The sequence below is a fragment of the Pithys albifrons genome, chromosome 2, assembly GCF_047495875.1.
Source record: "Pithys albifrons albifrons isolate INPA30051 chromosome 2, PitAlb_v1, whole genome shotgun sequence".
NCBI lineage: Eukaryota > Metazoa > Chordata > Aves > Passeriformes > Thamnophilidae > Pithys > Pithys albifrons.
The window spans coordinates 16747615-16764509 of NC_092459.1; the positions used below are offsets into that span (position 1 = coordinate 16747615).

The following is a 16895-nucleotide window of genomic DNA, read 5'->3' on the forward strand; positions in this document are numbered from 1 at the left end:
CTGTCATCCCAATAGTGGATTACCAAAATTTTCTGTCTTTGAGGATTACAGTGTGATAATTGAAGGACTGTACTGTAGGCAGGGAGCAGCCCCGTGCTGGTGAGGCCTGCTGGGCACACTTCAGGTGCCCCATTGCCTTCTGCTCTGTGACAGTCCACTCGTGCTGCCAGTTCCTGACTGTACTGCTGATGTGCAGTTTGATCTGGGTGTCGTCTCTCGTCTCCGGTCACATGCTGTCAAAACTGTCATTGTTTTGGAACAGTGCAACTTGACAAAGCCAGGGATCAAAAAGGAAGATCAAGAAAAAAGAAGCTTTCAAATATGAGGGGACCAGAAATTCCTGAGTCCATTGGATTTATCCCAAGTTTGAATCTTTTAAAAATAGACTGTGGGATTTTCCTATTCAAGAAAATAATGCCGTAATCATAATGATGTCAAAACCAACTATCTTTTTATTACTTTTTCCATGCAGATATTTTTGTACCTTGTAGAGGATGAAGAATAAAAGATGGACTCTGTTGTAAGAGGTAGCTTACACTGAAAATGCTTTTACAATTAGCAGCATGTCACTTTCTGTAGGAAAAAAAAATGGATGGGTATTCCTGAAATGAAACAATGGCAAAGGAATTTACCATTTTTCCAGAAGTACACACAGGTGAAAATGCAAATGGGTAGCTGGAGTTAATATGAAATTATGTGCATTGGATTAACATAACAGTGATTCTACCTCCAAATTGGAAGTCTGAGAATGACATTTGCTTCAGAAACAAAGCCTGAAACTTACCCATGTGTTGTTATTTGATAGTGTACGTAAATGTGCACCTCTGTGTTGCACTTTACGTGAACTCACATCCTTTTTGTTTCTGTGCAACTCTGTTTATGCAGATCTCTGAGTCAAGAGAATGATTTAATAAAGAAAGATATATGCAATGTCAGTAGATGATAGTAAAGTGTGAAGTAGCAGATTTGGAAAACTGGGAAGTTGGCCAATATTGATTTCAGACAACACGAGGGAAAATGCTTACTTTATGGCCGTATAAAGTTATGGATGAGTATTCAATTTGCATTATCTTGCACTGTTAAAGGTCACAAATAATGATCTTTGAGATTTTTTCAGCCTTTGCGGGTTTTCAGATTCTTGTTGTCTAGCTGAAAAATATGAAATAAGAGATGTCATGAGATGAGCGAAAAGACTGCAAGCAAAAGAGCTTGTGGATCTACATTCATATCTGGGTGTGTTCTCTGGGACTTTAGTTTTACTTAGTCCCACTGAACCTTTCAAAGTTTATCTAGTGCCTCCTGCTCAGAAGGAATATCACCATTGCTTATCTTGGTCTGTGGTTATTGTGTATTATTATTAGTTTTGAAATAACTGAGTATGTTAAATTACTGCACACTGTGTTGTGATACTCGAATCAGAGATAGACCTAAAATGCTGTCTTATTTTAAGATGTACTGGGTTATCCATCTTGAATTTGCACCATTTAAGAGCAGGAGTAGAGGAAAAGGTGCAGATGTATTTTGCTTTACCTATCATGCTTTTTATAAAGAGAAATCCAAGTCTTGTATGTACTGAAGCAAGTGTTAAAGCTACATCAGCTACTGCAAAATAAGAAATTGGTCAAGAAAAAAATGGGAAAAAATAACCTTGACAGTTCAAGACTTTCATACAAACCTCTGTATGATAGAGACCTTTCTGATCCATGCAATAATTACACAATGAAATTATGACCTTTGGAATCAGAACTCCTTTTGAGTTCTATCATGCAAAGATGTCATTTGGCCATAAAATCCTTATAAAAATGTATGAAAGAAATTTGAATAAATGAGTCTGGTGGATAATGTAGGAATTTGAGTACCTCAGTCACTTTGCTGAGTTTATACCTCAGCATTTCTCTGAAGTGAGAGCCCCATCTTTGTGATGCCTCTTAGTGAAGTGATGGCGTCAGGCTTTTTTCTAGAGGATGAATTTTTGCTGTTGCTTTGTTTAACAACAAGAGGGTACAAAATGACCAAGGGTTCCAAAGTGTTAGGTAATCTTTGCTGTCCACCATAAGAAATCATAAAAGGATCTGTCTTTTAAGTGGTAGCAGCCCATGGTCACGTCAGGAACTCAATAACATCCATGTCTGAATATGCGAAACAGGCACTCAGTCACAAGCTGGGTATAATAGTGACAAGCTTTTAGAATTACATCTGCGTTAAGGCCTTCAAACAACTGAAAGTAACACATTTATAGCTTTTTCCATTTTCTCCTTTCTTCAGGAGTCTATCTTTGTGAACTCCAAATACCTTGTAGACTCTTGAAAACTTTAGGAAACAAAAGTAAGTGTTAATCCTTTTTTGCGCGTGACTTTCTGTGTAAATTTAACAACTAAAAAATTTTCCTGTATTCTACATGTTAGATGACAAAACTCAAGTTTAGAATGTCAGTAGCTCAGTCGAGTTTATGCAGCCGTTCACTCATGAGAGATGTTGCCTTGCAGTTCCTCTGTGTTCAGTGTGATTTCCTGGCGCCTGCCAAGTGAGTACTGGTGCAGTCCTAGTGTAGGAATACACTGTTGCAATAATTATAAACAACACTTTCACGAACATTATTTTTAGAACAGCAACTTGTCCTTTTCAATGTAAACAAGGTTTTTTTTCCTGCCATCATGGCAATTTTTATGTGGGCAAGCAATAATCCATTTGATTTTTTGTAGGTGGTATCCTCAAATTACACATAGAAGATTTCCCTTTCTCTTCCCACCCCAAGTATGCCTGTTTGCTTCCAAGTTTAAAAATAAGTTGATTCATATGAAAGGTACTGCATTTTTTAAATAAGATTGGGTTTGTTTTGTTTGTTGTTTTTTCACTGTACTATGTATCTGGAGTACTGCTTCTGTTCATATACTTTCAAAGGCTGTTTTTACCAGGTAGTATGTAGGTAACGCTATTTGAAAGAATGTCTCGTATGTTGGGTGTCAGAGATCATAGAGTCATACAATGGATTGGGTTGGAAAAGACCTCCGAGATCATCGAGTCCAACCCTTGGTCCAACTCCAGTCCATTTACCAGATCATGGCACTCAGTGCCACGTCCAACCTCAGTTACGCGATTACAATAATTTTTTATGTTGGTCCTTTGTTTTCTTACTGTCCTCTCCTATTCAAAATGGGAATGTTTCTGAAATCACAGCAATTCAGTGCAAGGATGCATTCTACCCTGCTCATTGTAAGACCTTAACTTCATTTAAAGAAAACAAACTATGCTTCTAAATCATTTGTCTACATGTGAAAATTTTAGTTCCCTTTCTTAAAGGATTTACTTCAGAAAAATATTAACTTATTCTTGTAATTAATTGTATTATTAGAAGAATTGTTTGCTTTGAAAGGACTATGAGGGATGGGTTTCAAAGAAGGTGGCTGTGTCACCAATATCTGGTTTATTTTTCATTTTATTGTTAGAACCTGTTCAATTCTGTGGTAAGGTATCCGGATGTCTGAGTTTACAGAGCATATGATACAGCTCCCTTTCCAACAAATGCTGTTAATATCTTTTTGCCCTTACAAAACCAAGGATTCAAGTTCCTGCAGTTTAACCACATCAAGAACATCAAACTATGTCAGTAAACTTCTGATAAGCCATTACTACCAGTTCCATTTGTCTGTAGGCATTTCAGTGTTCTCCACATACCTACCAGTACTTCCTCTAACAATTGCCTGAATATTTTTCACTTGAGGTAAAGCAGCAGTGTTCTGATGTGAGGTTTTTTATCATTATGTTTGAATGAAATTTTTCAGCAATCTTTCTATTTATGTACATTTCATAATGTTTTCAGCATATTGTCTTATATACACAATCCGTGATCCTTCAGCTGTTCTCTGTGTTCAGGTTCACTCAACAACAATATAAAGGTTTCTTTTTTAATTGTTTTTTACACTGAGGAGCTAAAGCATTCTTCTGACAGCTGTTTCTAAGTAAGAGAAGACTTGTATGCACATTTGTGCTACTGTGATGTCTCTTATGTCTTAGAACCCTGCCTTGAGCTACAAAGAGGCAGAGACCTCTTCCTAAATGAAAGGGATGGTGCTTGATTGAAATGTCAGGTGGACTTTTAAAATTCCTTGGAAGAAAGGGGTTGCATAAGTAAAAATAATAAAACTAGTACTGAGCAAAGTTGAGAATAACACAGATTATAAGAGTTTTCTACACTGTCCCTATATGTAGAGCATTTTGAAGGCAAAATGGGAGTTACCTATTTAGTAATTTCTCTTTCAATAGAAAGGGGGAAAAAAGTTAAAAAATAGTTAGATGTCTAAACATGCAGAAGTAGATACAGTACAATTGTCTGAACTCTGATGAAACTACCTGAATATGTTTCAAATACATGTCTTGGAAGCCTGACTATTTTTTTCCTTCTTTAAACTAGAAATCTCCATCAGTTTTTAATCTGGATTTTTTTTTTTATTACTACTATTTCTTTCCCCCAGCCCTCATAAAATCTGTTGTACATTTTTCAATAGGTCTGTCTTTCTGTTATCTCCTAACATTTGAGTATTTAATTTTGTATCTGTTGTATATAATATCTATATATCTATATATCCCATGGAAATAAATCCAACTTCTAACTAATGAGAGTGAATGACAAAATAGAGATGTGTCTGTAACTGTCCTGTCCTCTCATCTTTTTCTATGCTAATGTTTACTTTCTCATGCCATTGATTTAAAATTCTTTAATATCCAGCTGAAGCATAAGACAGTGAAATTTTCAGGGTGTGAAATGCTGCAAGAGGAAAAATGTGTTTGTGTTGTGTGTCTACTGGATGGAACAATGGGTAAAGAAAAAGCTACAAACTGTCACCATTTTTGGTAAAATGCTTAAAATTGATGGTAAAATGTTCACTGACCTACATGGTTTTCTATCTGCTGTACGTGTGCCTATTCATCTTAAATACCTAAAAGGCAGACCAATGAGCACAAATTTCTCCAGTCACAAAAGAAAGACACACAGAGGCTAAGTCAGAATACGGGTTTGAAAAATGAGAAGGCAAAACAAGGTTTAACACTTACCATAACAGTAATATTGTCCCAACAGCCAGGTCCAAATCCAGGCCTTGTTCTAACAGTTCGTTCATTATTTGTCATGCTTAAAAGTCTTATTTAGGAAATGGTAAAAGAGAGGACATTTGACTGTAGTTATAATGTGGTACTTACTGATAATTCAATTGAATCAGCATAAATAAATCCTGTTGCTTACTAAATGATGAGTTCTCATCTGCTATTCAATGTGAAGACAACTAATCTAATGTGAGTGGATAATTGTTGAGCAAGGGCTTCGGAGTACATGTGAAATTCACTTAATATCTCTGTGTTCAGGGTAAAGACATGCAATTAGATATCAGAGGACAATGAGAACACTCACAGACACAGTCTGAAAAACAGAATGCATGACCTAAAGAGAGACTTTTTGCAGTGTCTTCTGTGGACACTACAATGGTCTCAACTAAAGAAGGTGTTCTTGGAATTATCAGACCACCCAGATTTGCTATCGGGATAGGAAATATGTTTACAGAAAGGTTTTAGGGGTGCTGCTCACTAATTCTTTTACTATCTAAAAATGTATTTTTAAATGTCCTTGTTTCTCCCTGTCAATCACATAATCAGTTATTCCCCATTTCTTTTCTTGTGGGGCTAAGCTGGCTTCCTCATTTTTGCAGTTCATCAATACAAAACTGATTTGAAGCTGAGCTGTATAATAATAAGCCTTTCAGCAGCCAGGCTTGACACTTGCCTTGTAATTAAGGCCTTGATGGTTGTGTTGATGGCAAATGAAAGAAAATGGCTTTGTTCTCAATTCCAGAGGCTTGATTGCTGGTTCTCGTTCTCACCTGAATTCGACCCATTCTGCATTGTGCACATGATTGCTGGAGTGTGAGTAATTGCAGTGCTGGCAGATGACATTTTCATGAAGCACACTCTGCACTGCTCCAGAGGGAATTTACAGAATTTATAGCTGGAGAAGCTCATCAAACATGGATTTAGGAAATGCCTATGTGAAAAGTGGGAGCCCACAACCAAATATCAGAGCTTTTCTTTTGACATTTGCTTTTACGTAAAGGACTGTCTGCAACCTGTCTTACCTTATGGTAGCAGCCTATTCATGACTAGATTTTCTGATTAAGTGCAGTCACTGAAGTTCATTAATGCAGTTTTTTCACGTTTTCCTGTAATTTTTTTGTTTGCTTGGGGAAGCAAATGGAAAAATTTTCTCATTTCCATTAATATTTTTACAATTCCCTAACCTTTAGCTATTTAAAAATTGTCAGCTGTTTCATACATTTATTGACAACAAGGTATGCTTGTTTTTTATTTAAAACCTCTTACTTTCTCAACTTCTTTGCATTACAGCGTATTTTGTTTATTTTAAATGAAAATGAATGTACATTTTGAACAGTGACAAAGGTTTCTACAATGATAATGTACTCCAGCATTTATAAATCGGTTCTTTAGGAAGAAAATACTAATGATTTTTATATTGGCAAGTTCACAGATTTCAATGCAGGGTGTTTTGTGTGCTGTAAATAAGAATTGCATACTGAAATCTTTCATTATAGGTAATATATGCCTATATATACCTATGGCATATAGGTAACAAATACATAATCTTTTCTCCCCTCTGCCTTAGAACTTCTGCTTTTTCCTCTCCATCTGACAGTCTTTGTGCCTGTGTCATACCCACCACGTTCGTGTCTGAGCCCCTGGTGCTTCTCCTCACACTGGGTCAAGTACCTGTAGGTTGCTGCTGTGCTTGTATCTTTTCCAGCACCTGAACCAACAGAAACAGTTACGGAATTCTGCTGATCTTTTTCGATCACAACTGCTTGGGCTGCTGCTGACTGTGCACGTGATGATTTGTAGCTGCTGTGACTCAGACATGCTGCTATACTCCTGTCTGTGGCAAACCAAACTATCTGCACTTGGGGTTTAATATTTCCTGAAGCTTCTCAATCATGGCAATAGAGAGCCTTCCCTCTGTGCCTCTGGTTTTACAGAAAGCCCTGAGCAAGTGAATGATTGAAGGTTGCAGGCTTTTTTAATTAGGCTTATTGATTAACCCCTAGGAAAAGTTAGGTGAGAAGTCCTTTGAGTTTCTGAAATAAATGTTTGATCCAGAGTGGTGCTGATTATTTAAAATGTACAGAAAAAGATCTGAGGTCTAAGCTGATGATGTTAAGCTGCCCATTGTTTTAGGGTCTAACTTATCCTCATTTCAGTAACAGAACTCTGTATTGGTACTAATAAATGGTAACAAGGAGAATCAATCTAATCTGCTGACAGTTGTTCCAATTTATTCTATAGTTCTCAAATAATTGGGTAGCACTTTCTAAGTGTCTTACCTCAACTCATGGCTGTTATGGTGCTGTCATTTACAAAAATCAGGTTTTTTGTAGCCTTGAGTTGGAACAAGATGGAATCTGTTTTAAATACATCTTGATTTTAGTCGTACCTAATAGAGCTCCTAATATACTTTGACTACCAGTGTTAAATTCTGCTCCTAATCTTAAGTGTTCCTTGGGGACTCACCACACTCAGGTTCAAAATCTCAAAAGTTCTTTGGCATTTAAATCTTAGGAGAATTTGGGTCTCAGAGAGTCACTTTTTCTTGTTGAAGCCATGAAAATAATCTCACTCAAGGTGTAAGGCTCTAGAATTGGAGACAGAGATCTGTGGTTCCTCATTGCACCTCATACAGTTATTACTGGAAAGCTGAGGTGCAGCTTCCCTGAGCGCTGGCTGATCCTCTGTTTTTCAGGAGCACTGGGGACCTGTGTCCAGCACTGCAGCCTTCGGAGGTGCAGTCCTGCTCTTGGTGTGTTCCTCTTGTAACAGTCCCTCTCTTACACTGTGATTTGAGCTGCAGCTCAGCCCCAAGAGGGGAACCTGTTACCTTTCACAATGCCTTCAACAAACCAACTCATACATGTCTGTGACTTTTAGTAGAAAAAGGGCAGGTTGTCAACTTTTGTGTCCTTAGTCAAAACCTGGACTTACAAAATCATTTTGTTTGTGGGAATCAGTCTTGGGTCAAAGAAGAACATGGTGAGAAAATCCTGAAGATTTTTAACTATTTTTCAAATCTGTCACAAAACGATAAACTATAAGGAAAGAAATGAAAACAATAGCAAGTGGACTAGAACAGTGAACTGTGGCAGTAAACAGAAGCTTTTGAAACTTGCTGAGATGACGAGAAAAAGCTGCCTGATATAATTACCTTAATTATGGTGATGGTTTGAGACACGCTGGGCATGGTGACAAAATATTACGTTATGCAGGCTGGTTTTGAACAGTACTAGCATCTAACACAGCAACTGTAATGTTAAGAATCACCTTATTGCTTTATTGTGGAAGTTAAAATATTGCAAGCCATGGAAGATGTTCAACTGATACTCCTATGACCTTCTTGCCACTACTTCTGGTACTTGGTTGAAAGCTTCAGCTGACTTTAATAATTCTAGTCTTACCCTATTTGTAACCTTTGCCTTTCACACACATATCTCATTATCTTTGTCAACCAGAATGTTAATAAGAGCTGCTTTAATTTTTCTCCAACACTCATTTGCACTTGCTTTTCTGCCTATTTTCCTCAAACTTCACCCTTTTGCCTCAGTGACCCAACCCTGAGACATCTTGTTCTCTCTCCCTCATCTCTCCTCTGTCTTGTGTCTCAGCTTTGCTCTATGTCTTTTGCTTGACAGTACAAATGTGGTCTTCAACATCTTAGCACTGGCTCTTCATTTCTCCTGTCTCTTATATTTTCTTCTGTCCTTCGCACATAGGGGAGAGAGGGTGCCTGTCTCGTCCTGTATTTTCAGATTCATCGTGAGATGACCTTTGGACGTGTGGCAGAGAGCTGACTGCGGCTCAGCCATGCCACAGACTATTGCATGAGACCACGGAGTATTTTAAAATATTTTTCTTTCTCACTCTCTCTTTTTTAAGTCTTTAACAATTTTACGGTAAAGGGAGGAGTTTCTTACCTGCCTCTGCCTCTTCTCTGCCTGTTAAAGACCTTTGCTTTCTCTGGCACCACACAGTATATTATGTTATCCTCTCATGTTTTATGATATTCCAGCCAGTGCAGTCATCAACAATTGCTTGTTTCCATGGAGAAGCCTGAAGTTCTTGGACAATACTATGAGTGTGAGAAGTTCTATAATTCAAGGGCAGAAGCTTCATTCTTCCATTTATAAATGTTAGCATTCCCGTGGTTTTTGTTATAGTTTCTTTTAAGGCAGCACCTCTATTTGTTATTGCTTTATAAATCTTTTTGAATTTAAGTAGAACTTACACTTGTCGCACGTTGCAGTATCTGTTAATCCATAAGTTATTTATTCAACACCTGGTCTACCTGCTAGTCAAGCATTTTTGCTTTATATTTTGGTACAAATTAAGCAAACCAGGAGTGAAACACGCTGTAGTGTATTAGATAATGGATTCTAAACATATCTCATCTCATTAATGATGTAGTTTTTGTACCTTTGGAGACAAGTTGTACACCTGTTGATGTATCTGCATCTGCAGATTATTCTTCCATTCATAAATGTTCTCCATTTTCTCTAGCAATATTCCAGTACAGCTGCTGGATATGCAGTTCCCACTGTAGCTGATGTATCAGCCCACCTTTGTTTTGCGTTCAACACTATCAGAAATCACTCTATTGTAGGAACTTGCTCTACAAATATCCCGGGACACATTTGAGGTCTCATACCAGCATCAGAGGACACCAAGGCTTTGTCCTCTTAGTGCCTACGTTCAGAGGCATATTTTGGTCTCCTCTCTATTTGCTGTTGGGGATTTTGTGTTGTGTTTGTGTTCTGTAACTGTTGTCTTATCCAACAGTTAGCTCCAAGTGAGCTGTGGGATAGCCCAGCTTGGCATCTGAGGCACTGCTTTAAGTATTATTGTTCTCTTAGCTGACAGTACTAGTGAAATACAAGGGAGAAAGACGAGTGAGTTTCTGAGATAATGTCACCTGAGAGATGGTCTAAAACCATTAATTGCTTTAACATAAGAGAGTAATAGCCATGGCTACATTTTTACTGTGAATGTGATTTGGGATTTAGTGCTCTAATCTGTTCACAAATAATTTTCAAAGAAATGTGATCAGTAGGACCATACTCATTTTTCTCAAGTATTTTCAATTGTTCATGCTGACAAATGTCAGCCTTGGAGGAGAGTTGCCCTCTCTGCTTACACTTACACAGTTATTCTTAGTGTGTAAATGATCATGTATTGTTTTAGATTTTGATTTGTCAGGCTTTTTAACAACAAAATAATTGAAGGGCAATGAATAACTAGTGTTAAATATTAATTTGAGTACTCTTAGTTTTCCTTCAAGGACCCATTTTCCTATAAATATAATCCAAAATACAGTTAAGTTTGTAAACATTATTTAGACTTTTTTGTTAAATACCGCTAAAAGATCAATTATTTGTATTTCAAATAAATATTTGTGAGTACTGTCCAAAGCAACAGTAAGTTTTGTTCACAGCAATACTTCCTGTTATGTAAATCATCACAAGTGAGTATATGTTGTGGTAATTTTCAGGTCCAGAGTAGTATTTTGCATTAGCTTGGATGATGTATGATAAACATAGTGAAAAGAACATTTCTTATAAATTTGCTACTAATACCAATGTTGCACTAACATAGACTTTAATTTGCATTTAATTCAGTTACAATTCAGTTTATCTATTAGTTCTGAGAATCTTAATGTTAAGTATCTTTATATAAATTACTGTCTTATAGAGGAATCAATTTTGGGATATATCAATTTGAATTGGTCAAAGCCCATAACAACTTGCAGCTTCCGAGAGGCAGCTCTTGGGGTGACAGGATATGACAATGAAAAGATCTCCCCATACATATCACTCTTCTGTTCTGACAGGAGTAAAGTAGATTTCAGCAATATATGAAAATATCACTGTTGCATCAAGCTTGTTTGGATATGGCAGAATAATAACGAGTCTTCTGTGTGCCCTTACTCCTTGCCTATTTGTAAGTAATTAGGTGGATAAAAGATAAAGATCAGTAGCTATATACCTGTCTGTCTCTCTCTAATACATCTGCATCTTTGCTCTCTAGGCTTTAAAAATGCTCCAAACTTTTTAAAACATGCTTCAGGTACAACATAGAACCTTTTAGGTCACCATCAAACTGAGACACGGAAAATGGATCTGATGGGCAAATACAGTGTGTTGCCTGGACTAGGCTCTGTGGCTTTTATTTTGGTGTACTGAAAAAGCTACTTCTATGCTTCCTTAAGTTACAGTATGCTAGGTACTGCACTTCTGCTTTCATTTTGTTCAGAAGATGGCCTTGCTGTTAAAACAATTTCAGTTAAGGATTAAAGGAGAGAGAAGAAAAATTTAATTTGTGACAACAGATGGCCAAACTGGGCCTTAGTCCACAGAGGAGTCAGTAGGGGCTCGGCACTCTTACCTGTAGTTGTTAGGTAGATCCAACCTTGGTGCACAGGGGACTGTGCAAACAGCCCTGCCCAAAATCTGGCATTGTAGGCCCATCAGTAACACATGATGCTTTCGCTACATTCACTTATAATAGAAGTCTTCTCCAATGTTGGAGGGTAAAACTAAATCTGCTAATAACTGTTACTGTGTATAGTTCATAGTCTGCAGTGTATAGGTCTGTAATCTCTAGGTTCATCATCACCATCATCATGGCTCGGCTTCACGAAGATTTGGGAAGGGCTCTCCCCACGTGGGTGTGCCCTTCAAGCCTGCGCAGTGGATTTTAGGTGAGGCTCAGCAGTGGCCCCACCGTTTAAGTCCTGAGGTTCATCTGCCATGGCTGAGCGAGCTTGGACAGTGACAGTGAAGTCCTCAGGACCAGAATGTACAGCCCCCGGTATTCCCAGGAGGATTCCCATCCAAGTACTAACCAGGGTTGACCTTGCATCCGATGTCAGGGTGGCATTTACCTGCCCAATCTGTAGGTTAATATTATTTATTTTACACTTCCTTTTTTCTACATGTTTGTGGTTTGTTTTTTTTCCTTAAGATGCCATCACTGCATCCAGTTTGCTTCAGAAAACAGCAGAAAAGATAGAGAAAGGAAAACAAGTTCTCTACCCTGCACTTAGTTTAGTCATTGGCAAGTTGCTTTGATTACTTGCCTACTGATTTGCTTCTGCTCTGGCTCTCTGGGTAACAATGTGTTGAGGAGATGAATCTGAGCACCAAATGGCATTTGCTGACCAAAAGGTATTTGTAATGCCTCCAGATCAACAGCTTTTAATGTAATGGCCTTTCTCCTAACATAATTTGCTGTGTAGTAGGGTTTTAAGATGCACAATAAAGGAAAAGATTTTTACTCATCCAGGGCTGTTGGAGTGCCATCCTCACTTGAGGCAGTTTTCAGGTTCCATACTGTTCTGGCAGTGGACACACTGCTCACTTTGGAAGAGCCAGCAGCCCTGCAAACACTGTGCCCTCTGTGGTCAGGAAAACCCCACAGTTTTTCCCTCACATGTCAGTGCACTGTTTCCCACTCTCTCCAGTGTGCCCCACAGTCAGGAGATAACTGTTTATCTGCTGTGTTAGGGATGCACGCAGCCTTTCCAAAAACTCCCCTGAGTGCCAGTTGTGTATTTTCCTCATTAGTTTTAAGCCCTCATTTGGCAGCAGCTGATTCTTTGAACCATTAATCCTACCTAAGCTACGCCTGACATAGGGAAACATGACACCCAGTATTATCAGCGATGCTCATACTCTGTCTGCTTTAAATGCTGATATTCATAAATTTTTGGAGAGCACTAAATGTCAACTTTGGATATCTTCTTCCTCTCATGAAGCGCATTAACTCTTCTATTTTTTATTATTTTGGGTCACTTTTTGTCAATCATCCTTTTTTATTTATACATAATAGAGTTTTATAAACATTTCAAAGCAAGGTTGGCACTAAGACTCTATTGTTGGATTTACATAAAAGTTAATGTAAATGCTCACTTAGTCTTAAATGTGTTGGTGATGAAAGAGGGTAATACACCAAACATAGGGAAAATATTTTTTCACTTTATTTCAAGTTCCTTGTTTTCACAGATGATTCAGAACTTCGTATTCTGAGTGAAAAAAATATTATTTGCTATTCACCTAATGTTTTAAACTTGACTTTTTGTCTTGATAATTTTTGAACTTTGACTTAATGTTTGTTCTACAGGTTGAGTTTATGGTATTTTTTCCAATGAAAAGTGTGACAGATATTTGCCTAGTGTCAGTAGAAGTGCAAGTAGTCTCTGTGTATGTTTGTTTATGCATTATTGTGAATAATCAGAAGCATGACTTTAGTGTCTGTAAATTTGTATAAACTTTCATCTGCCAAAATCTTTCCAGAATTGCAAATAATCTTCTAAATACTGATATGAGATCAAATATTTTAATGAAAATCCTATGAAAATATTGGAAATTGTAATTATTTCATCCTTCCTGGAAAAAAACCAAACCCCCAAACAGTCAATGATTGAAGTGCTACCAGAAACAACTCAAGTGGCCACTACTGTTGAAATACATTAGAGGAAATACACAACCTCTTGGAGGCAGGCAGCGTTTGCATGAGACTGAGCTAGACCTGGACATTTCCTTTTGCTTTTATTTTAGTGGTTCAGGTTTTGTTCCATACCTTTAGGGATAGTAAGAACTGGGGGCTCCTAATGACCTTTGAGGGAATTGCTGGTTCTCAACATCAGTCAGAATGTAACCTTTTGTGGGAATTTTCGTGTCTGCTACTACAATATCCACTGCTTACAAGGATAAAGTATACATTCCAGGTGATTTTGCCATTCTCCTGAGAAGTGCATCGCTTAGGGCATGTCAGAGACCATGACATTTAATCTGTCTTTTAAATGTGCTTTTCTTAGGTGCTAAGCAGTAGTGAGAGCCTGCTCTTTAGCCTCTTACAAGTGCCTTATATTTCTGCTTCTGCAAGGGTAACTGAATTTTTGTGTGCGTTCATGAAACAAAGCATTTTTATCATCAGTGGAATTTGGATGGAAAACTGGGGGACTTCATTTTTCTTCATTCTCTGTGGCAAGCAAGTTGCCTGTGGGTGCATGTGATCTGCCAAGCATTCGATATTGAGGCAGGTCTATGAATAGGTACTCCTGCACATGTGGAAATTTATATGTACAGAACAGTATTGCCCAAAAACTGTGGCTGTCCGATTTTTGAATTTGAAACGGAGGGTCAAGAGTGCATAGTAAAAGCCAGCATTGTCAGTCCCTTAACTCTGTCTTTACATGTTTCAACTACCAACTCATTTTCAGATGTGTTAATTCTTGTTTCTAATAATTAAAAGATGTAAGTCTACGTCAACACATTGGCATTGGGAGAAAAGTGGGGGGAAAAAAAGACCTACCAAAATTATTTTAATTTTTAAACATCCCTTAAACTGAGCTGCGAATTAGGCTCTGGAGAGCAGGTGTGTGTATTGTGGCTCCCTGTCCGTGGTGCTGCAGCCCAGCCCCGGTGCCGGGCCCTGCGCGGGGCATCGCCAAGCACTGGCCCAAAAGGTCTGGGGGAACAGGCTGCGAAGCCTTTCACAGTTTTGTTGGTATCTTTCTTCTTAGTAAACAATTTCTTACCTGCAGCCGTTTTTATAATTGAAGTTATGCAGTTGTGGGCGTTTTCTCCTGAACAATAAATCCATGTCCTTATGTAGGAAAAGTTTTGTTCTAAGATCAGAGGTGCTCTAAAAGGTCACTAAAAACATGCATGCAGAACCGTATAAGAGAGATTTCTTTTTAGGAGGTAAATTATTTTGTTTATGCATAATTTTATTTTAGCCAGTTGAACTGTGTATGTGAGAAACTATTACTGAAACCTGATCTATAAATTATAAAAAATTTTATGAAAGAAATGATGATAGTTTTGTTTAAAGGCTTTGTTCCTATGTACAACTTGAGAAATTTTCACATAAGTTCACACATTATTTTGAAGATTAAAAGACCTTCTCTTTGTTTGTTTATATAAAATTGGGAAAAAGTAACAGTAATTGCATGTAGATGCTTCTTTAATAGAAAATAGGTTTTAGTTTTATTTTTGTTTTCATTTTCTAATCTCACAGAATATTTCCTTGCCTGAAAAGTAGCAAATAAGGAATTGAGCACAGTATCTTTTAGAGGATTTATGGTAATGCTGCTGAATTTAGCTGAGCATAAACAGCATGGTGAGCCCCTCAGGGTCTCTTCATTTTCCTGACACACTCCACTGCTGCCCCATTAACACTTCGTCTGTTATTGCCATCTACTCAGTTTAATGAGTATCTTTGAATTTGAAGTTCTTCACAAAAAACAATAGCTAAAATATCTGATGCACCTACTTTAGCTTTCAGTATTGTATCTTATTCCCTTTGTAAGTTTTTAAAATAAAAACTGAGTGTGTGTTCTTCATCAGAGCAGTTGCATTGTGACATTTTCTTTAATTACGGTTGATGCTGATCACAAGCACTGAGTTAATGACTACAGATAGATACGATGCTGTGTCTGTCTGTGTTCAAGGTAAATGCATAGCTGCTAAAGGAGGCTTTTCCTTACTTTAAAATTCATCTGGTTAATACTGACTCTTTAGTGTGAAGTAGGAGTAGTTCTGCGGAAGACTTTGTGCCATCAAAGCAGAATATTCTATTTCTTCTAAGAAATCGTAAGGCAAAGGACTAGGTGCTCTTTTCTGATACCTGTATTAATCCAGCTAACTGATGTAAAGGGTCAACATGTGTCTCGTTAAATTGGATTCCTAAATCTGAATCAAATTCCTCTGAATACATGAATGAACCATTTTAAACAATTAGCTGTATTGTCATTTGAGGACTCAACCCTGAATAAAAGCCAGAATAATGTTGCAGTGGGACACATCATAGGATTTTTGAACAGTTCTGATTTTGCATTGGCTATTAACTGGTCAGCAAAAGGACTCTAAATCACCTTAGATATTTAACAGATCTGGCAAGTCTTTGCCAGGCCAAATAGCAAAATAATAAAATAAAAATAATAAATAATTGAACAAATTCCTATAATGGAAAACCGAGGCAGTCAGTTACACATTGGAATGAATATTTGTACTAAATGCATTCATTGAAGGGATATTTTTAAAAGGTAAAATAACATGTGAGTGATTTTCTGTGTTCCTGGTAAGCTTGCTATCCTCCATTAAACTTTTTTCTTTTTTTCTTTTTAGAAAATGAGTCTGGAAGAAAATTGGTGAATCCAATCCAGTGGACCTACAAGCACTCTGACAGGCTCAGAGAGCAGAGTCTGTACCAAAGAGCAATTACCCCACCAAACGATTTCAGGTACACTTGACCTAAATATAGCACTCTCTGGAGATTATTGACAAGAGTTCATTTCCTGTAGTGCTTTTCCCATTTGCTACCCCTGGTAACCACTGTGATCTTATCTTCCTGGTGCTGCATGACTTCTGGGATGCAGTTAAGAGTTCTGTTGTGCATTATCTTTAAACAGACAATTCATGCTAAAAGAGTCATTTGCAGTTAAATTAGAGGATGCATATATTATTCTTGCTGCTGAAGTTCGAAAGATCAGGAATAACTGCCTGAATAGTTTTGGACCTGGATGCACTGGAATTCTTTTTACTGTGAAGTCAGAAAGGTAGTACTAGTTAGATGTAAATAAATAGGAAATTTTATTTCATTAAACAGTAACAGTAGAGTCAGATGGATAGTTTGGAAAATGCTAATTATTTAATTGTATATATATTTATTCATAAAGTGTGGCTTCCCCTTGTGCCATCCTACTACCTCCAGGCAACCCCAGCAGTTATGATATGCTGGCATCAAAAGGAAATTAGTGTATAAATTGAGTGTGTAAGTGTACAAAATGT

The 16895-nt window shown here is 37.5% G+C and overlaps 1 protein-coding gene across 16 annotated transcripts in view; it reads left to right on the forward strand.

Moving 5' to 3' along the window:
• Positions 1 to 16895, forward strand: part of MYT1L (myelin transcription factor 1 like) — a 298788-nt gene that overhangs the window by 65213 nt on the left and 216680 nt on the right. For all 16 annotated transcript variants that reach the window (XM_071548396.1, XM_071548394.1, XM_071548398.1 and 13 more), the window contains exon 2: positions 16233 to 16347. The gene's annotated coding sequence lies outside the window, so the exon portion shown is untranslated. The remainder of the gene's footprint in view (positions 1 to 16232; positions 16348 to 16895) is intronic.